This window comes from Balaenoptera borealis (assembly GCF_965194805.1).
Source record: "Balaenoptera borealis genome assembly, chromosome: X".
Taxonomy (NCBI): Eukaryota; Metazoa; Chordata; class Mammalia; order Artiodactyla; family Balaenopteridae; genus Balaenoptera; species Balaenoptera borealis.
In genome coordinates, this window is record NC_138881.1 from 76,400,438 (window position 1) to 76,422,687 (window position 22,250).

Consider the following 22,250-nt stretch of genomic DNA (forward strand, 5'->3'; position numbering starts at 1 on the left):
GAAGAAAAAGTCTCTTGCCTCTTTGGCAGGTCTAGACTTTTTCCTTGACTCCCTCCCAGCTAGCCGTGGTGCACTAACCCCTTCAGGCTGTGTTCACGCCGCCAATCCCAGTCCTCTCCCTGCAATCCTACCAAAGCCCGAGCCTCAGCTCCCAGCCCCCGCCTGCCCCGGCGGGTGAGCAGACAAACCTCTTGGGCTGGTGAGTGCTGGTCGGCGCCACGCCGATCCTCTGTGCCGGAATCTCTCTGCTTTGCCCTCCTCACCCCTGTTGCTGTGCTCTCCTCCGTGGCTCCGAAGCTTCCCCCCTCCGCCACCCGCAGTCTCTGCCCGTGAAGGGGCTTCCTAGTGTGTGGAAACCTTTCCTCCTTCACAGCTCCCTCCCACTGGTGCAGGCCCCGTCCCTATTCTTTTGTCTCTGTTGTTTCTTTTTTCTTTTGCCCTACCCAGGTACGTGGGGATTTTCTTGCCTTTTGGGAGGTCTGAGGTCTTCTGCCAGCGTTCAGTGGGTATTCTATAGGAGCAGTTCCACGTGTAGATGTATTTCTGATGTATCTTGGGGAGGAAGGTGATCTCTGCGTCTTACTCTTCCACCATCTTTCTCAACTCTCCAGAGTCCTTTTAAATTACTGCTTCTGCAAGTGGCATTATTTCATTCTTTTTTAATGGCTGAGTAATATTCCATTGTCTATTTGTACCAAAACTTCTTTATCCATTCATCTGTCAATGGACATTTAAGTTGCGTCCATGTTTTGGCTATTGTAAACAGAACTGCAATGAACATTGGGGTGCATGTATCCTTTTGAACCATGTTTTTCTCTGGATATTTGTCCAGGAGTGGGATTGCTGGATCATATGTAGGTGGCTCTATTTTCATTTTATTAAGAAACCTTCATACTGTTCTCCATAGTGGCTGTTCCAATTTACAGTCCCACCAACAGTGTACGAGTGTTCCCTGCTCTCCACACCCTCTCCAGCATTTATTGTTTGTAGACTTTTTGATGGTGGCCCTTCTGACTGGTGTGAGGTGATATATCATTGTAGTTTTGATTTGCATTTCTCTAATAATTAGCGATGTTGTTCATCTTTTCATGTGCCTCCTGGAGATTATCATACTATGGTAAGTAAGTCAGATAGAGAAAGACAAATGTCATATGATATCACTTATATGCAGACTCTAAAAAAAATGATACGAATGAACTTATTTACAAAACAGAAACAGACTCACAGAGACTTAGAGAACGAATTCACAATTACTGAGGGGAATGGTGGGAAGGAGGGGTAGATTGGGAGTTTGGGATTGACATGTACACACTACTACATTTAAAATAGGTAACCAACAAGGACCTATAGCACAGAGAACTCTGCTCAGTATTCTGTAACAACCTAAATGGGAAAATAATTTGAAAAAAAAAGTAGATATATTTACATGTATAACCAAATCACTTTGCTGTACACCTGAAACTAATACAATATTGTTAATCAACTATGCTCCAATATAAAATAAAAATTAAAAAAAAATAAATAAATTACTGCTTCTGCCCTGGATCTCAGAGCATATGAGATTTTGTATGCACCCTTCAAGAGGAGAGTCTCTACTTCCCACCATCCTCTGGCTCTCCTGAAAGTAAGCCCCTTTGACCTTCAAAGTCAAATATTTTGGGAGCTCATCTTTCTGGTTCATGATCCCTGGGCTGGGGAGCCCAATGTGGTGCTTGGACCCCTTGCTCCTTGGGGAGAACCTCTGCAATTGTAATTATCCTCTTGTTTGTGTGTAGCCTACCCAGGCGTATGGATCTTTACTATATCACATATTCGCCCCTCCTACTCATCTTGTTATGGTTCCTTCTTTATATCTTTAGCTGTAGAATATATTTCCTGCTGGTTTTCAGGTTGCTCTCATGGATAGTTGATTTGTAAATAGTTGCAATTTTGGTGTGCCTGTAGGAGGAAGTGACCTTAGAGTCTTCTTACTCTGCCATCTTGGCCAGTCTCCTCTTTACATATTTTTTATCAAGGTGACTTAATTCCCCTCAATTTCTAGTTTACTGAGAATTGTTATCATTAATGGGTGTTGGATTTTTTTTTAAATGCTTTTCTGCATCTATTAATGTGATTATGTGATTTTTCTTTTGAATATGTTGATGTAATGGATTACATTAATTGACATTTGAATGTTAAACCAGTCTTGAAAATTAGAATAATTTACACTTGATTATAGTGGATAATTCTTTTTACATACCTCAGACTCAATTTGTTAATATTTTGTTGAGAATTTTTGCATCTATGTTCTTGAGAAATATTGGTCTGTAGTTTTTTTCTTTTCTTGTAAAGTCTTTGCTTGATATTAGGAAAACTGTCCTCAAAGAATGAGTTAGGAAGTATTCCCTCTGTTTCCAGAAGAGATTGTAGAGAACTGGTATAATTCCTTTCTTAAATGTTTAGTAGAATACACCAGTGAACCCATCTAAGTCTGGTTCTTCTGTTTTGTAAGATTATGATATATTGATTCAATTTCTTTAATAGCTATAAGCCTATTCAGATTGTCTATTCTTGTGTGAATTTTGGCAGATCGTGTCTTTCAACATTTGTTCGTTTCACCTTAATTATAAAATTTGTGAGCATTGAATTATTCATAACATTTATTATTCTTTGAATGTTCATTCAGTCTTAGTGATGTTTTCTCTTTTATTTGTGATATTAATTATTTGTCACTTCTCCATTTTGTTCTTGGTAGCCTAAGATAGAGGCTTTTTAAAATTTTTTTTCAAAGAAATAGCTTTTGATTTGGTTGACTCTTTCTATTGATTCTGTGTTTTTAATTTCATTGATATCTTCTCTAATTTTAATTTCTTTATTTCTGCTTACTTTAAAATTAATTTGTTTTTTTTCTCTAGTTTCCTATTGTGGAAGCTTAGATTATTGATTCTATGTATTCATTCAGTGCTACATACATATACATATTGAGTGTACATGCATATAAATTTCATGCACAATGAAATTTCCCTCTAAGCACTGTTTTTTATGCATGCTACAATTTTTTTATTAGCTTTATTTTTATTTTCAATTGGTTCAATAATTTTAAAATTTCTGTTGATATTTCTTCTTTGATCTATGTGTTATTTAGAAACCTGTGTTTAATCCCTAAGTATTTTGGGATTTTTTAACTTCTTTCTGATATTTACTTCTAGTTTAATTCCATTGTTGTCTGAGAGCATTCCTTGTACAATATCTATTTTCTAATAATGTATATTTTTTAAGGAGTGCTTTATGGCCAAGAATGTGGTCTACTTATAGTGAATATACCATGTGACCTTGAGAAGAATTTGTATTCTGCTGTTGTTGGATGAAGTAGTTGATGTTAATTATATCCAGTTGTTTATGGTGCTCCTAAATGCAATTGTGTCCTTAACTTGTTTTCTGCTTGCTGGACCTGTCGATTTCTCAGAGAAAGGTATTGAAGTTTCCACCTCTAATAGAAGATTTATCTATTTCCCTTTATATTTCTTTTTTTTTCTTCATGTATCTTGACACTCTGTTGTTAGGCAATGCATGTTAAGGTTGATTATGTCTTCATGGATAATTGATATGTTTGTTTATCATTGTGCAATGCCCCACTTTTTATCCTGGATAACTTTCCTTTCTCTGAATTCTATTGTGTCTAAAATGAATATATCAACTCTATTTTCTTTTGATTAATGATAGCATGGTATATCTTTCTCCATGCATATACATATATAAAATCTAATATTTTATATTTCAAATGGGTTTTGGATGGGCTGGGTCTTGTTTTATGATCCACTGTGATAATCTCTGTCTTTTAATTAGTATATTGAGACCATTGACATGTAAATTGTTTATTGATATAACTGGATTAATATCTACCATATTTGTTACGATTTTCTACTCATTGCCTTTGTTTTTGGTCCTTCATTTTTGTCTTCCACTTTTTCCTACTTTTGTGGTTTTAATCAAACATTTTATATGATTCCCGATTTTTTCCTTTGTTAACATATTAGTTATATTTCTTTTTTCTTTTTGTTAATGCATTTTAGTGGTTACCCTAGAGTTTGCAATATGCATTGAGAAATAATCTAGGGTCTCATTTAAATAACACTATTCTACTTCAGGAGTGGTGCAAGTACCTTATAATAACCAAAAATATCACATTTCCTTCCTCTTCTTGTATCACTTGTATCATTCATTTTATATATTATGTTATATTAATTATATTATAATAATGAATATATTATATTATATTATATTATATTATATTATATTATATTATATTATATTATATTATATTATATTACATATATTCACTGTGAGATCCTGGTCTAGCTCTTGGAAGTAAAACTTACATAAATGTGAGGGCACACCTCTAAGTGAGTCTCCCTGGAGTTTTAAGTCTCCGACTTGTCCACACTAGGTCTCTAGCTATTCATCAATTACAATTTAAGTTTTTCCACCCCGACTCATTCCCAAGGAGGTTTCTGGTCATGGGTTACTACATCAGTAAGTTGTGATTTTCTGTATTTGCCTTTCTGTCTCTCCAATTTTGGAAGCAGCAGTTTGTCCTGGGTTCTCTCATTTCTGGTGGATCCAAGAAGAGTTATTGATTTTTCAGCTGTTTATTTGTTGTTAAAACAGAATGACAACTTCTAAGCTTCATATGCATTGAACCAGAAACTGGATGTCCCTAAATCAGCTTTTGATTTGAATCAAAATCTAAATATATAGAGGCTTCTATTTTAAAATGTTTTCTGTCTAAGCAGAATTAAGAAAGTTATGAAGTTTCTTAATAGAGAGAAGAATTATATTAATATATAGAAGAATAATGAGCAACATTTTGTGAAATATATGGAACCACATATTAGGGTATTCTAAAGTACTCTGAAAATGTTAAAATGCATATCAAATAGTACAGCATTAGTCCAAATATAGTGATTTATAATAGAAAGGATGCGAACTCACCAAGACAAGCAAACAAACAAATAAAAACAGACACACACAAGAAGGAGAGCAAATGGTTGATTATATTTCAGTGCCAAACTTGCGGTTAGGGAGAAAAATTACCCTTAGGTGGATTGTTAGCCACTGATTTTTTCATTGCTAGACTCAGCTGACATACACAGACCCTAAATGTATCTCTGAATACTTGGTACTGGGAAAAAAATGTTTTGAGAAATGTGGGATTATTTTTCATTATAGCCATATGAAACCATTTACTTGAGAGGTAAATAGTGTCAACTATTAGATCAACAGAATAGAAGGATTTGATTATCTGAGAGTTTTGGAGACTTGAAATTATCTTAATTATAACTTCACATTTATTTGCTTTATTTGGAACTAAATATTTACTGGTTGGAAAGCACCTCAAAAATGCATCCCTACAGATTTGAATAAAATAATTCAAATTATTTTATTTTTATATGGTTATAAAATAATTAGACTGTTGTTAACACACCTGGAAAGCATTCTACTTTATAGCTACCTATATACAAACTTAAGTTTTTGTCTTCTTCTTCTTCTTTTAGACTTTGGAATACAAAGGTAAAAGTCACTTTTATAATTTATATGAGTTAGAATTTTAATAGACAAGTTCAAAAGAAGCTAAAGAATGAATGAAGTAAAGAGAGAAAAAATAACAACTAGACAGAAATAATAATACACTTGTTATTATCATTTTTGAAGTGGTTTTAAAACAGGTTAAAAGGAAAGAGTAGTGCATGTTCAGCCAACTGAGATGCTTTCTTGCATTATAAACATTTATACCACCAAAAAGGAAACCTTATGCTTACATAGTACTTTATAGTTTATATTGACTTTCAGCAAGTATTTCCTCTTGTCAGTGTCTCCCCTCCCCCAAATAGGTAGGGCAGTCAAAATTCTATTTTTTAAACAGAAAACTAAAGACTAATGGATCTAGTGATATTGCCAAATTTCCAAAGAGAAAGTGATTGAATGCTTAATAGAAACCAGGTTCTCTCAGTATTAGCCTGGTTCTTAATCTACTTTACTCCTATTATATTCTTCCAGAGACCATCCCTGTCTTTCTATGTAGAGATAATATCTCCTCTGATATATAATAGATCTTTTATTGTTATTCTTGTAATTTTATATTATAACTGCCTACTCATACATCTTTTTTACCTGCTTTCATCTTTTAGCAAAGCACCATCACAGATATAGGGTGATAGGTGCTGAATAGATAAAATTTGTTTGTTTGTTTGTTTATTCATTCATTCAATAAATTTTCACTCTATGCTTGCTATTTGCCAAACACTCTGCTAGTCATTGACAAAATAGTTAAAACTATAGCAGCAATAATTAACACTTACATAGTTCTTACACTGTGTCAGGCAATTTTCTATGCACTAAATATAATCATTAAATTCTCACAACACTTTGAGGAAGATGTACTATATCTTTGTTTTACACATGAATAATTGAGGCACAGAGAAGTTAAATAACATATTTACATTTGCATGTCTAACAAATGATACAGCTAGGATTAAAAAACAGGTAGCCTTGCTCTAGAGCCCAGACTCTTTCCATTATGTCATATTAGGATATCCCTTCATCTCATAGATTTTTCAGTCTACTAGGAAGACAGTTACTAAAGTAAACCAATAAATGCACTTCTGATTTATAGTATGTTATAATTAACCTCAAGTGAGTAAGAATAAAATAATATGAGAAAGAATAAGAGGTACATAATTTAGGGTAGGAAATTAAGAAAAACCTAAATAGGTAAAACACAGGAAATCAAAGCATCATATTAAAAATAGTATTGATAGCAGTATCTTAATATTTCCTTTGGAAAACAAACCTAAACATTTATATAATAATAGGTTTCAATCTTTCTAAATACAACCTTATATCTTTAGAGAATTTTTTCAAAAGTAAGTCAAATAATTGGATAAACTTCCACTTGGTTTAGTTTTAGAACTAAAATAAAGGATGCATAGTTGTTGAGCTGGTTTGGTTTGTTTTACTCATAAAATCATTTTATCCTCAGAATAATAGTAGCTAAAAAGTGAAATCAATGCAGTTATATGCTCAAATTACTCAGACACTTAGTGTTTCATTATCTGTGCAGCAACTTTAAGTAAAATGTAACCTAACTATAATATAATGATCAATAGGGAATTAATTAAATATGTATTTAAGTAATATGTTATTCTAAAATTGTAACTTTTCTGAGATTCTTCATGACAGTTGCTATAGCTGAAATAATTTTTATAAGCTGTATGCTACCAAATCAAAGAGAAGACAAAAGCAAATAAATTAATTGAAGACCAAGAATATGTATTTTGCAAGAATTTTAAATGGGAAAGGGTTATTTAGGTGCTACATATCTAGAAACTGGCATGAAATCTGAAATGCATAAATGCAAATTTATATTTGATTGTTAAAATAAATAAGTTTAAAATTCACATTTAAGTTATTAGGCTGCTTTTCTTAAACATTCTCTTTCTAAAGCCTTAATTGTATTTTTCATGGTTGTATGTAATGCACACATGTCAATTTCATAAAGAAAATTTAAATATGTAAATTTATATTTGTTGCTATAAAGGGCAAATTGCCTATATATTTTCTTTCTAAATTAATCATAGAGAAACCAACCACTGTAAAATTTTATCTTATACAGTGTTAATTTTATGTATTACTCTAGGTACATTTTTCCTTAAAATGATTTGTATCTGAAAGTGTTTTAGTTTTGAAACCTCTAAGATAAACTGCTTTGGTCAAGTATAATGAATTTTACCAAAACTTACTATTTTATTTCCTAGATTTTTAAGTGATACTGACTTAAAGTATCATTCTTCTAACGAATTTCAATTTCTACTGTCCACTTGGTTTAACTATGCTTATCGTAAATGTTCATCAAATGAAGAATTATCTAACATTTAGATAGTTTAACAGAATCTCTTTATAATTTTGTTTCCTTAAAATACATACATTTGTAAAATAAAATCAAAATGGTGTTTGTATAGCAAAATGCTCTATTATATTGCATTGATTGATTGATTGATTGATAAAAATCAGTAAAAGTCTTTATTCTTCTACAGAATCATGCCAATTCATATACCTGAGAGCTCCACATTTGGTTGAGCCTAAACTTGAATGAGTTCTATTTAACATTATACTTTCCACTGTAAAAGGTTTTAGGGATAATAGGGACAATAACATGAGCTTAATTAAATTGATTAATGCAGTCAATAATTATCTTCATGTTTGTAAAATTACTTTTCTTCATAAGGAAAAATAATCACAAGATTTAGAGGAATGAAAAATATTAAAGGGACACAATGAAATAGAGTGCAAAAATGATTCAGATATTCTGGACTTGATGAAAGTAATTGAGAAATATTTTGGGGAAAACAAAACCAAAATAAAATAAAATAAAACAAAATAAAAACGAACTAAAACATAAATGTATTGCATCAGAATGATGAAAAACATAGGGGAAGAGTTAAAATGTATAACAATGCTATGAACACATTTTCTGTTGAAAATTTTGAATTGTATTTTAAATAATATAAAAATGAATTACTGAAAGTAATTCAATAAGAAAATAATAAGAATCCAATAATCCTAAAAGAACATAATAAATTGTCAAAAATATTTGCCCCACAAAATGTACTACAGCAAAATGGCTTTATGGGCCAAACAGTATTTAAGCCTCAAGGAGCAAATTATTCCAATTTTCCTATTTCTAGAATATAGGGGGGGAAAAACATAGAAAAAGATAAAGTGCTTATCCATTCAATTGATAAGACTATAAGCTCTCATAATGGCAAAACTCAATCAATAACCTAATTTCACTTCTAAATTCTCCATCCCCAGGAGGTTTACCAATTCTATACACAAAATCTGAATATACATTAAAATCTAATCTATCCAATTAAACTGATCAAAGATTAATACCACATTACAAATGGAGTTAATGTTATTGCTAACATTGATATAATTTGTTGAAGTTATATCTCTGCTCAGCTTGGGTGATTTCCACTACTCCATCTTTCAATTTGAAGATCTGTTCCTCTATATGCTCTAATCTATTGTTGATTTCTTCTAGTGCATTTTTATTTCAGTTTTCATATGTTTCAGCTCTGTTTGGTTCTTTTCTCTATTTTTTATCTCTTTTTTAAATTCTTACTGTGTTTATTCATTTTTATCCCTATTTTATTGAACATCTTTATAATCATTACCTTGAACATTTTAGATTGCTTATATCCACTTAATTTTTTTTTTTGGAGGATTTTTCTTGATCTTTCGTTTGGAATACATTACTCTGTCTTATCATTTTGCCTAATTCTCTGTGTTATTTTTATGTATTTTATAGGTCTGTTACCTTTCCTAATCTTGAAGAAGTGGCCTTAAGTAGAAGACACATTATGGGTCCCAGAAGCCCATTCTGCTGTGGTCACCAGAGCTTAATGCTCTTGGGAGCGGGGGCTTCTATGTGGGCTGCATGGGACCTCCTTTTGTGGTTGGGTTGACTGTGGTTTTACTAGTATGCCAGTATGATCCCTGACATTTTTGGCTATCAGGCCCTGCCTTGTTTGGTGGTTGCTGGTCCACTGGTAGGCAGGTCTGTGTCTTGCTTGGCTGCCTACATCCTGCGTGGTCCTAGGGCTGGTGCCAGTTGGCTGGTGGGTGGGGCTGGGTCCCTGTGTGGCTAACTGTGGGACCCAGAGATCTCTGTGGCTGGTGGGTTGGTAAGCCCCTGGCACTAATTGGCTAGAGTGAGGACTTCAAATTGTTGCTTGCCAGCACCAGTGCCCTCACAGTAGAATGAGTTCCCCAAAATGGCTACTGGCAGCATCTTCATCCCCCAGTAGTTTACCAATTGCCTCTTGCATCTCCAGAAGGCTCTTCAAGATCAACAAGTGTGTCTGACCCAGGATTTGTCAAACTACTGCCTTTGCACTGTGACTTGGAGCATGTGAGATTTTGCACATTCCTTTTAAGAGTGGAGTCTGTTTCCTACAGCTCTTAGGCTTTCCCATATGTAAGACCTGCTGGCCTTCAAAGCCAGATGTTCTGGAAGCTCATCTTTCTGATGCAAGACCACTGGGCTGGGGAGCACAATGTGTGTCTTGGACCCCTCAGTTCTTGGGAAGAACTTCTGCAATTGTGATTATCCTCCCATTTGTGGGTTGCCTAACTTGGTGTGTGTCATGACTCTTCTATGTCTCTGTCCCTCTTACTTGTCTCATTGTGGTTTCTTCTTTTTATCTTTAGCTGTCAAAAATATTTTCTGCTAGTGCTTAGGTTGTTCTCATAGACAGTTTCTCAGTTAATAGTTGCAATTTTGGTGTGCCTATGGGAGGAGGTGAGCTCAGGGTCTTCCTGTTCTGCCATCTTGGCCATTCCCCTGCTTCTTTTATATTTTTCATACTGTTTTTCCTTTTATTTTTTTCTTAATGATTTTGATGAAAGGTGGTTTTACTTAAAGATTTATTATTTATTTTTAAGTACATTAATAAAAATTTTAACATACTAAGAAAGTTACACAAGCCTGACAGATTGACTTTTCTGAACTATATGTGTCCTTGATTTTCTTTTAATAACTCACATTTTCATTGTTCAGTTATTCAAACTGATTAATACCTAAAAATACCTGGTTGATTATTTAGCATGAGTAACATGCAATAAGGGCAAATGCAGATGATTGTGCCACCCAACCAAGTGTTTATGATGAAAATAATGAAACTTTTGTTCACATGGACCAAGGCACATAAAAATACCATTCTTCTTGGGAGAGAGCTGCATCCATTAAAGAACACTCTATGAATTACTCCTTAATTAAAATGTGAGCACCTTATTTCTTTCTGATTTTGTGTGAAACCCATAGAGTAACCAGTATGATATTCAGTCATGTATCAGGAGATTAGCTTATTTCCCAAAGCATCAGCATCATCAGGAGAATCTGGACATATGAGAAGTGATGGAGGAATTATTGGTGGCCCAGAAGGAAATGGAGGCAGCCAGCATGATAGGAAGTGTGGTGGTGGTGATGGTGGTTGATTTGCTTTCCTGGGCCACGTCTTGATGCTGTCATGGGAGAATGAGGTGGAGAGAGAGAAGACTTTCATGGAACAGCTTTTGACTTGATATTATTTGGTTTATTTCCAGCAGACCTGGAGGAGTTCTCACTTTCATATGTCAAAATTTGACTTTCATTTTCAGTCTCTTGCATATTCTGTTCTATATTATTAGCTACTTCAGAGGTTGGGGAAAGTAAATCAGATAGATTTTGCTCCTCCCTAGTTCCATATCTAGTGTAAACCACAATACAAGTTTCTCTCTTAAAATCAACTGAAGCAATGTTAGTTGTGTGAACGCAGCTGTCTTCTGACAAAACAGCAGAACGTTTGTCACCTACTTTCCACTGCTTCAAGAGAGTTGTGGTATTCTTATTTTGGCTTTTATTCGCCTAACCAGGTTTTCTTTTAGGTGTGCCTTTTGGTTTATCTGAAGATTCAGAAATATCACCATTCTTTAAAGTGTGCTTAAATGGAGCCATGGTTTTATCATAAGCTTTTATCACTGCTGTATCATCCCAAATGTCAGAATCATCACTCTGTCCTTTGCTGCACTGGAATAACATTGGGTCCTCCTGCTCTGGGATGCCTTTGCCACGACCTCCTGGTGTTTTGTTTGTTTTTTAAATTTTATATTTTGTTAGTCTGTTCAAAGCATCAGTTTAGGGTCTTTTTTTACCTTCTTATTTTTATTTCATTTTTCTTTATTTTTTCTCTAATTGTTTTTATATACTTTACTCCATTTTCCTTGAGTTTTGCTGTTGTTCTGTTTCTATTGTCATGAGTTGTATGCTTAATTTCTTATTTTCTAGTACAAGCATTAGTCTATACATTATACCTTGGCATATTTTTTAGTTACAATTCACAAATTTTGATATATATTATTTTAATTATCATTTATTTTAAATTAATTTAAAATTTCTATTGTGTTTATTTGACTAATGAGTAATTTGAAATTATGCTTTACTTTCCTATTTTAACGTGCTTTTTAATTTATCTATCAGATTTATTGATGCAGTTTTTATAGAGGGCTAGTTGGTTATTTCCATCAAAATTTATAATGCACTTTTCTTTAGACAAACCAAACCCACATCTAAGAATAAATGTTACAGCTATATTCACATAAGTACACAGAGACACAGTAAAGAGTGAACCACAGCAGGGAAAATCCAACCACTAGACACATGGCAGAAACAAAGAATCTTCTCTCCAATTCTTAATATATTGAAAATCAAATAAGCCTTTTAATTGCTATCATCACCCACATATTCTAGTTGAAATAATTCCCAAGGTCACTCCTAAATTCAAAATATAAGGGAAGTGAAACCCTACTGTGTAGCCAAAAGAAGATTATAATCAGATATTAGTGAACATTGATAATGTGCATCTCATATTCCTAGAAGGGCATTCTCTACAAGGTTATCCAGAAATTCACTTGTAGGTTTTTGTCAAGTAATCGAAAGGTGTCAAATATTTTATTTAAATATTTACTTAATCTGGCATTTACTTTGATGTGAATGATGAAATAGGGATCCTTCTTTGTTCTAAATAGAATTTATGTTTTGACACCATGTATTGACTAAATTTTCCCCACTGATTTGAAGGGCTTCTTTATCAAATAAAATTCCAGTTTCCATTTATGTCTATTCTATCACATTGAGTATTTATATTTCAGTAAATTCTAAATATTTTTGTTGAAGTTTCATAACAAGCAAATACAATATAACTTTCAATAAGGTAATCCATTATTTAAAAATTTATGCATAAAATTACAATATGATCCAGAAATTCTACTTCTGAGTTTATACTCAAAAGAATTGAAACTAAAGATGCAAACAGAAATTTGTACACTATTGTTTATAGCAACATTACTCACAATAGCTAAAAGGTGGAAATAACCTAAATGTCCATTAACAGATGAGTGGATAAACAAAATGTGGCATATACATACAATGGAATATTATTCAGTCTTAAAAAGGAAGAAAATTCTGACACATGCTGCAACATGGATGAACCTTGAAGACATTATGGTGAGTAAAATATGCCAGTCATAAAAGGACAGATACTGTATGATTTCAATTACTAAGTTACCTAGATTAGTTAATTCATGGAGACAGAAAGGAGAACAGTGGCTAACAGGCACTGGGAGGTGGGGAATGGGGAATTGTTTCATGGAAACAGAATTAGTCACAGTTTGGGAAGAAGAAAAAGTTCTGAAAATGGATGGTGGTATTTCTTGCACAACAATGTGAATATACATAATGCCACTAAAATGTATAGTTAAGAATGGTTGGGGCTTCCCTGGTGGCGCAGTGGTTGAGAATCTGCCTGCCAATGCAGGGGACACGGGTTCGAGCCCTGGTCTGGGAAGATCCCACATGCCGCAGAGCAGCTGGGCCCGTGAGCCACAATTACTGAGCCTGCGCGTCTGGAGCCTGTGCTCCCCAACAGGAGAGGCCGCGATAGTGAGAGGCCCGCGCACCGTGATGAAGAGTGGCTCCCGCTTGCCGCAACTGGAGAAAGCCCTCACACAGAAACGAAGACCCAACACAGCCATAAATAAATAAATTAATTAATTAAAAAAAAAAAAAAAAGAATGGTTAAAATGGTAAATTTTATGTTTATATAACTAGCCACAAAAAATAAGGTAATTAGCTCTCCTTACCCATTATTTTTCTTTGGAATCAAAGTTTTATAGGCTATTCTTAAAAACTCATTTTCCCAGTAGTTTATAATAGTTATAAATAAATTTTTGACTTCTTAATTGTTTGACTGGGAGAAGTAAGGAATATTCTCCCCTGATGACACTTTGAATTAAGTCCAGTGATCCTGATTTTTGATTTCTGGCTTCCAGAACTACAAGAAAACTAATTTTTCTTGTTTTTAGACAGCAAGTTTTTGGTAATTTGATACAGCAGCCACAGGAAAATAACACAGATGTTGGTACCTGAAATTGGGGTGCTACTCTAACAAATAACTGAAATTATGGAAGTGGCTCAGGAATTGGATATTTCCAGGGTCTGGAAGAATTTTGAAGTGCTTGATATAAAAATCCCACCTTGCCTTAAATATAATGTTGGTAGAAATTTGTATATTAAAAATGTTGCTGGTGAGGGCTGAGAAGGAAGTGAGAAACATAGAAGAGGACATATATATCATCTTAGAGAATACATATATTATCATAACAGAATGATGCATAAATATGAATGTTAAAGGCACTGCTGGTGAGGTATCAGACATAAATAAAAATGTTTTAGAAACTGGAGGTAAGGTAGCTCTTTTTACATAGTGGCAGAATGCTTAACTTAATTGTGTCCTACAACTGTGTGGTAAGATTTGTAAGCGATGAACTTGGATATTTAGCTGATGAGATTTCCAAGTGATGTGTTGCAGGCGTAGCCTGGTTTCTTTTTGCTGTTTATAGTAACTGATTATCTTTGAGTTGGGACATCAGTCTTCCTCTACCTTTGGATTCAGACCCACACTGAAACATACACCATTGGCTCTCCTGGTTCTCAGGTCTCTGGATTAGGACTGGCACTACCCCATTGGCTTTATTGAGTTTGGAATTCTCAGACTCTATAATCACATTAACCAATTTCTTATAATAAATAAATATATATGTAACAGTTATGTATATTATATATAATATATATTTAATGATGAGTATATTATATATAATCTATTTTTTAATAGATTAGGGTTCTCCTGAGAAACAGAAACAATTCCAATTGATTCTGTTTCTCTGGAGAACCCTAATACACCATATAATCCAGCACTTGCATTTCTAGATATTTACCCAATTGATTTAAAAATGTATGCCCATACAAAAAAATTATATTGATGTTTATAGCAGCTTTATGCATATGTTTATACACAGTACATAATTGCTGGAACCAAAAGCCTCCAAGATGTCCTTTAATATATCAGTGGATAAACTGTGATTCATGGATACAATGGAATGTCATTCAGTGGTAAAAACAAATGAGCCATTAAGCACTGAAAATACATGGATGAGTTGCAAATACATATTGCTAAGTGAAAAAAATCAGTCTGAATATTCTACATACTGCTAGATTTCAATTATAAAATACTCTGGAAAAAGGCAAAACTATAATGTCGATAAAATCATTAGTTGCATGGGGTTCAGATGGAGGAAAGGTTGAAGAGGGGAAGCAGAGGGGTAATTTTAGGCAGTAAAAGCATTCTGCATGAAGCTTTAATGGTGGATATTTGACAATATAATTTTTTTAAACACATAAAAATTTATAGCACAAAGAATGACAATGTATCCAAATTATAAAAAATTACTTAGGAGTTTTGAGAATCACAGCATTATAGAATGTAGTATAGCTATCTAACTTTACTACAGATATGTGAAATTACTGAAATGTTTGGAAGGAAAAGGTACTAACTCAAGTCATTCTGAAAATTAGTGGAATCTGTAAGACTGAAGACAAACAGAAGCGCACATAAGCACTTTAGTTGAAAAAATATTTTTCCCATGATGTTGAGGTTAACAATTTAAAATCCACCATCCAGGGCTTCCCTGGTGGCGCAGTGGTTGGGAATCTGCCTGCCAATGCAGGGGACACGGGTTCGAGCCCTGGCCTGGGAGGATCCCACATGCCGCGGAGCAACTAGGCCCGTGAGCCACAATTACTGAGCCTGCGCGTCTGGAGCCCGTGCTCCGCAACAGGAGAGGCCGCGATAGTGAGAGGCCCGCGCACCGCCATGAGAAGTGGCCCCTGCTTGCCGCAACTGGAGAAAGCCCTCGTACAGAAAAGAAAGACCCAACACAGCCATGAATACATAAATAAATAAAATCCACCATCCATGTATTGTGGAGTGGGAAGTTGCAGATGAATAAGTGGAGCAGCCTAGAATAATGATTGTGATAATGAATTTGAGTTGGATACATCAGTATGAACACATGTGTAGCTTAATACTGATACAGATAAAGATAGACAGATATAGCGATTGAGATATGTGTATATACACAAGTTATTATATACATATATTTATTTGTTTTATATATCACCTGAGAGGGCCTGGAAATGAGAACCCTCCTGTAGCAAGGAGAAAAGTTAGCATCCAAATTTTGGCTTCTAATACCATTCTCCAATAAAAGGAACAAGGACTTCTTGGTGAAACTGGTGATTCTAGGACTGAAGCAGGTAATATATGAGATGAGCCTGGAGCATCTTTAGTACTAGAAAATAAGAAAGCACTCAAGATTAAAAAGAAAAAAAAAAAGAATAGGTAGGTAGATAGACAGATACATAGATAGATACATACATAGATAGATACGTAGATAAAAAGAATCCATAATGTTGAAATCTGCCAAATGCACATAGAAGGCAATCAAAACATTTGCCAATGGTCAAAGCTGGAATACTTTTAGGAAAGTATAGTGTGAGATTATAACCAAGGGTACAAAATAAATATCCATGAGTCTATAGTCATATAAATGATTGAATAAATAAATAAATGAGGAGTGAAGTGACATCACCAGATAGCAGAGTAGGAGATCCCAGCTTTCATTCTCCCATAAAGATTAACAATTAGACAGCTATCCATGAACAAAAATGCTCTGGGAGAGCTCAGCAGTTCACCTAGGAATCTTTAGCAATGTAGTAGAAAAAACAAAAACAAAACAAAAAAAACCCCCCAAAAACACTGATAATAACCTTACAAAAGGAGTAGAAAGAGGAGTACTATTTTTCCTGCATCATTCCATCCCCAGGCTATCACTGTTCAGCACCAAGAGGGAACTACCCAGCCCAAAAGAGTTTCCCTCACTGGGAAAAGGAGAATGGGATGAATGACCAACTTTCCTGGCTTTTTGGGGCACTGCAAGAAGGACTCATTTTGTTTTACCTGGTACAGAGACCAGCAAAACTGAGACATCTAGAAATGATAAGGAACAAACAAGAAGGGCAGGGGCTATCAGAATTGGCCACTCAGTGGCTGAGGACCTCAACAACACTTGCAGATGCTGTAGACCCCTCCAGAACTCATCACTGAAGACCTCATTATGGACCCCACAGGCTGCCCTGTAGAGAATCCCAGCAGATTTTACCATACAAGAAACCAATGGCCAGCACAGCCACCACAGACCACTATGCTGAAGTTTTCCTTCAAATGTTTTCATGTTTTCAGACACCAGCTGCCCAAGTCCTCACCACTTTCCCTCATCCCTCTTGCCACAGGCCAGGACCCACACTGGCAGCCAGCTCCAGCCTCTGTCACTGTGCACGTGCAAGACTCCAGACTAGACCCCCTCAGCTGACCTTACTGCTATGCTTGCACTTGTGGTTAGCCCCTGCACCTGTGTACCTGCATGCCATAGACCTGACCCCCATCACTAATCTCAACTATCACGAGTGTTCCTGCCACTAGCCCTTGCAACCACACAAGTGCATGACAACAGCCTGGGCTTCTAGTGTGCCTTCAGTTGGCCCCAGCCCCTGCTATTTTCCAATGCCCTTGCCACTACATTTTGTCTGCAGCCGGCTTCTGCCACCACACAGGCAACCGCAGCTTCCACCTATAGCCAGGTATGTGCACACCCGTAGTTTCAGCCAATACCACTGCCTGAACTAATTCTTAGCTGTTGTATCTGGAGATGCAGTTGAGGATCCCAACAGTCCTTGCAGCCACTGCAAATCCCATGTAGTTCTTTCCAAGGATCATGAAATTGTCAATGTTGTGGACTGCAGTGACCTGACCCATAAAACATCTCCTCTGGACTTGGATCCACCAAATGACTCTGCACTTGGCATCTTACACTACCAAACCCAGGTTTACAGCATACTCCAGCATGCCACCACATGCAGGTAAAGGCTTTTTATTGACAAAAGTCAGGACATAAAATCTGGAACAGGTTACTGCTTCTTCAAATGTGTAGGTACCTATGCAAGTATACAGGATTTATGAAGAATCAGGGAATCATGATACCACCAAAGGAACAAAAGGAGTAAAGGGTAGAGATTTTGTATGTGATAGCAGTTAAGTTATCATTAGCTTAAAGCAGACTATAATAGTCTATGTAAGTCTCAAGGGAACTATAAACAAAAACCTACAGTATATACACAAAAGACAAAAGCAACAAAATCAAAGCATACCACTTTGGAAAATTATTTATTCACAAAGGAAGACAATAGGAGAGGAAGAAGGAAGCAAGGAATTTACAAAATAGCCAGAAAACAACTAAGATGGCATTAGTAAATTCTTACCTATCAATAATTATTTTATATGTAATTATTATATACTTTTATATATAGACTAAATTCTAGTATAGAGTAGCTAAATGGATAAAAATAAACAAGACCCAACTATATGCTGCCTACAAGAGACTCACTTAAGCTTTAAGAACAACTGGATGTTCACTTGCCAAAAAAAAAAAAAAAAAAATGTAGACATAGACCTTACATTCTTCACTCACTCTTCACAAAAATCAACTCAAAAAGGATCACAGACCTAAATGTAGAACACAAAACTATAAAACTCCTAGAAGATAATAGGACAAAATCTAGATGACCTTGGCCTTGTTTGGTGATGACTTTTATATAATTCCAAAGACATTATCCATGAAAAAAAAGAATTGATAAACTGGAATTCAGTAAAATATAAAACTTCAGCTTGATGAAAGACACTGTCAAGATTATTTTAAAAAAACCAAAAAGCAACTAGGCACAGACTGGGAGAAAATATTTACAAGCACATCTGATAAAAGACTGTTACCCAAAATATACAAAGAATTCTTAAACTCAACAATAAGAACATGAACAACCTGATTAAAAAATGGGCAAGAGTCCTAAACAGACAGCTCTACAAAAAAGATATACAGGTGACAAATAAGCATTTTAAATATTCCAAATCATATGTCATTAGTGAAATGCAAATTAGAACAACAATGTGATACCACAACACACCTATTAGGATGGTTGAAATCCAGAACACTGATGTTATGGTCTGTATATTTGTGTTCTCCCAAAATGTATGTATTGAAATCCCAAACCTCAAAGGTTTTATTTATATATTTATTTGTTTATTTAGATAGATAGATATAGATATAGATATAGATATAGATGATATAGATATAGATATTTTTCAAAGGTATGAGTAGGTGGGAGCTTTGGGGAGATGATTAAGTCATAACTGTGGTGCTGTCATAAATGGACTTCATACTCTTACAAAAGAGATCCCATCAATTTCCTTAGCCCCTACCACCATGTGAGGAAACAGCAACAAGTTGCTGGCTATGAACCAGGAAGCAAGCCCTCACCTGAACATGCTGGTAACTTGATCTTTGACTTCCTAACCTGTGTAATTGTGAGAAATAATGTTCTGTTGTTTCAAGCTACTCCTTCTATGGTATTTAGTTATAGCAGCCTGGACAAACTAAGACAACTGTCAGCACCAAATGCTGGTCAGGGTGTGAGCAACAGGAATTGTCATTCATTACTGGTAGAAATGCAAAATGGTACAGCCACTTTGGGATAAAGTTTGACAGTTTCTTAAAAAAACTAAACATGCTCTTACCATATGATACAACTATTACCCTCCTTGGTATTTATCCAAAGAACTTGCAAACTTATGTCCACACAAAAACCTACACATGGATGTTTGTTTATAGCAGCTTTAATCATTATTGTCAAAACTTGGAAGCAGCCAAGATGTCCTTCATTAGATGTATGGAGAAACTATGATACATTAGACAATGGAATATTATTCAGCACTAAAAAGAAATGAGCTATTCAGCCATGAAAAAGACAGAGAGGAAACTTAAATGCATATTACTAAATGAAAGAAGCCAATCTGGAAAGGCTACACACTGTATGATTCTAACTACATGACATTCTAGAAAAGACAAACTATGGAGACAGTAAAAATATTAGTGGTTGCCAGGGGTTAAGGATAAGGGACGCCTGAATTTGCAGAGCACAGAGGATTTTTAGGGCAGTGAAACTTCTCTATATGATACTATAATGGTGGACATATGCTATTATAAATGTGTCTAAATCCATAGAATGTACATCATCAAGAGTGAATCCTAATGTAAACCATGGATTTTGGGTGATAATGATGTGTCAGTGTAAGATCATCATTTTTAACAAGAGTACCAGTCAGGTGGGGGATGTTAATAATGAGTGAGGCTATGTATGACTGGGAATGGGGGGTATATGGGAACTCTCTCTACTTTCCACTCAATTTTCTGTGAAAATTAAACTGCTTTAAATAATAAAGCTTCTTAAAAAATCAGTAACAATTGGAACAAAAATGGAATAATCCATAATAAAAATAGGTAAAGAATACAAATACTAATTCACAGAAAATAAACAGAAATTGTCATATTCTCCAAATCAAACATAGTAAAAACATTCAAAGCAGAAAAAAAGCTGCTTAAAATATCTCATTAGAAAAATTCAAATTAAAATAACAAAGTGATACCACTACACACCTATTAGAATGGCTACAATAGAAGATATTGACAATGCCATATGCTGGTGAAGATGTGGAACAGCAGAAACACTTAACTGTTGCTACTGGGAATGCAAAACAGTTCAGCAATTTGGGAAGCCAGTATGGCAGATTTTTACAAAAATAAACATAATTTTACCATATGATCCAGCAATCTTGTTGCCTGGTATTTACACGAAAGAGTTCAAAACTTACATCCACACAAAAACCTGCACAAAAATGTGTATAGCTTTTTTGTTTTAATAATTGCCAAAAACTAGAATCATCCAAAATTTATGGCAATAGGTGAATGGATAAGCAAACTGTGCTTCATCCATACGATGTAATATTATTCAGCAATAAAAATAATTGCATTATCAAGTCATGTAAAGACATGGAAGAATGCTAAATTCATATTCACAACTGAAAGAATCAAGTCTGACAACTCTACATAGTGCATGACTCCAAATATAAAATATTCTGGAAAAGACGAATCTATGAAAACAGTAGAAAGATGAGTGGGGTTTTGTTCAGGCAGAGAGAGAAGGGATGAGTAAGTGGAGCATTGGAGTTGTTTAGTGCAGTGAAACTCAAATGGTGGAAACGACATTATACATTGGTTATATATATATATATATTACATCCTAATGTAAACTATGGACATCAGTTAATAATAATTTATCAGTGTTTGTTTATCAATTGCTACAACTGAGGAATTCTTGTAGGGGAAATATTAGTATATGGAAATTGCAATTTCCATGGAGTATTTCTGTGAACATAAAATTGCTTTTAAAAAATTATGTTTGTGTCTAATGTAAGTGCTTGACAAAAATATTTTTGATTATAATATAAAGGGCTGATATTAAGCTTTTGGTTACTGAGGAATTCACTTCAAAGACATTCATCTCAAATATTTGGGTGTTTTTTTTTCTTAATACATTAATCTAGTTTTGTAGGACAGCAGTCTGTGCAGACTCTTATGTTGCCATGTTGGAAGTGGGAATCACTTCACAAATTTTGACAAATCAGTTTTCATTTACATTTAGTTTGAAATATTTTTAATTTCTCTTGAGACATATTTAAATTATCTGTTACTTAAAAGTGTCACAAAATTGTAAATCAACTATACTCCAATAAAAATTTAAAAAAAGAATAAGAAAAAAAGAGTGTTTCTTAATCTTCTAATATTTTGGGATTTTTCAAGTTTCAGTTATTAATTTCTAACCTAATTACACTTTTCTCAGAACATATTTGTTATGATTTGTATTTTTTTAAAATTTGTTAAGGTGCATTTATACCCAAAATTGTGATGTACTATGGTGACAGTTAGATTTGAATTTGAGAAGAATATGTATTCTGTTGTTGCTGGATGGAAGATTCTATAAATATCAATGGGTCATGTTGATGGTGAGTGCTCTTACTGTCATTTTTATCTGTACTGAAATTCTGCCGTCTGAATCTATCAATTACTCAGAAAGGGGTGTTGCACTCTCCAACTATAATAGTAGATTTGCCTATTTCTCCTTGAAGTTCCATCATTTTTATTAATGCATTTTTAAAAATTTTATTTTATATTGGAGTACAGTTGATGAACAATGTTCTGTTAGTTTCAGGTGTCCTATCAGATTCTTACAGTGAAGACTGGAGAAAAATCCCCTTGTTCTTCTGGCAGGAAAAGGAAAAAAGGTAGCTTTTTTTTCCCACATGAAATAGTAGAGAGTTTATTAGACA

At 34.4% G+C, this 22,250-nt stretch overlaps 1 protein-coding gene, 1 long non-coding RNA gene and 1 pseudogene across 4 annotated transcripts in view; all 3 read right to left on the bottom strand.

Annotated features, from left to right (window-relative positions):
• The window catches only part of LOC309620697 (tigger transposable element-derived protein 1-like), a 794,894-nt gene that overhangs the window by 308,935 nt on the left and 463,709 nt on the right, over positions 1 to 22,250 (bottom strand). The window lies entirely within an intron of this gene.
• The window catches only part of LOC309620839, a 415,852-nt gene that overhangs the window by 177,989 nt on the left and 215,613 nt on the right, over positions 1 to 22,250 (bottom strand). The window lies entirely within an intron of this gene.
• On the bottom strand, positions 2,624 to 13,340 carry LOC309620681 (survival motor neuron protein pseudogene; annotated as a pseudogene). Its single transcript has one exon. The product of its transcript is annotated as a survival motor neuron protein pseudogene (transcript).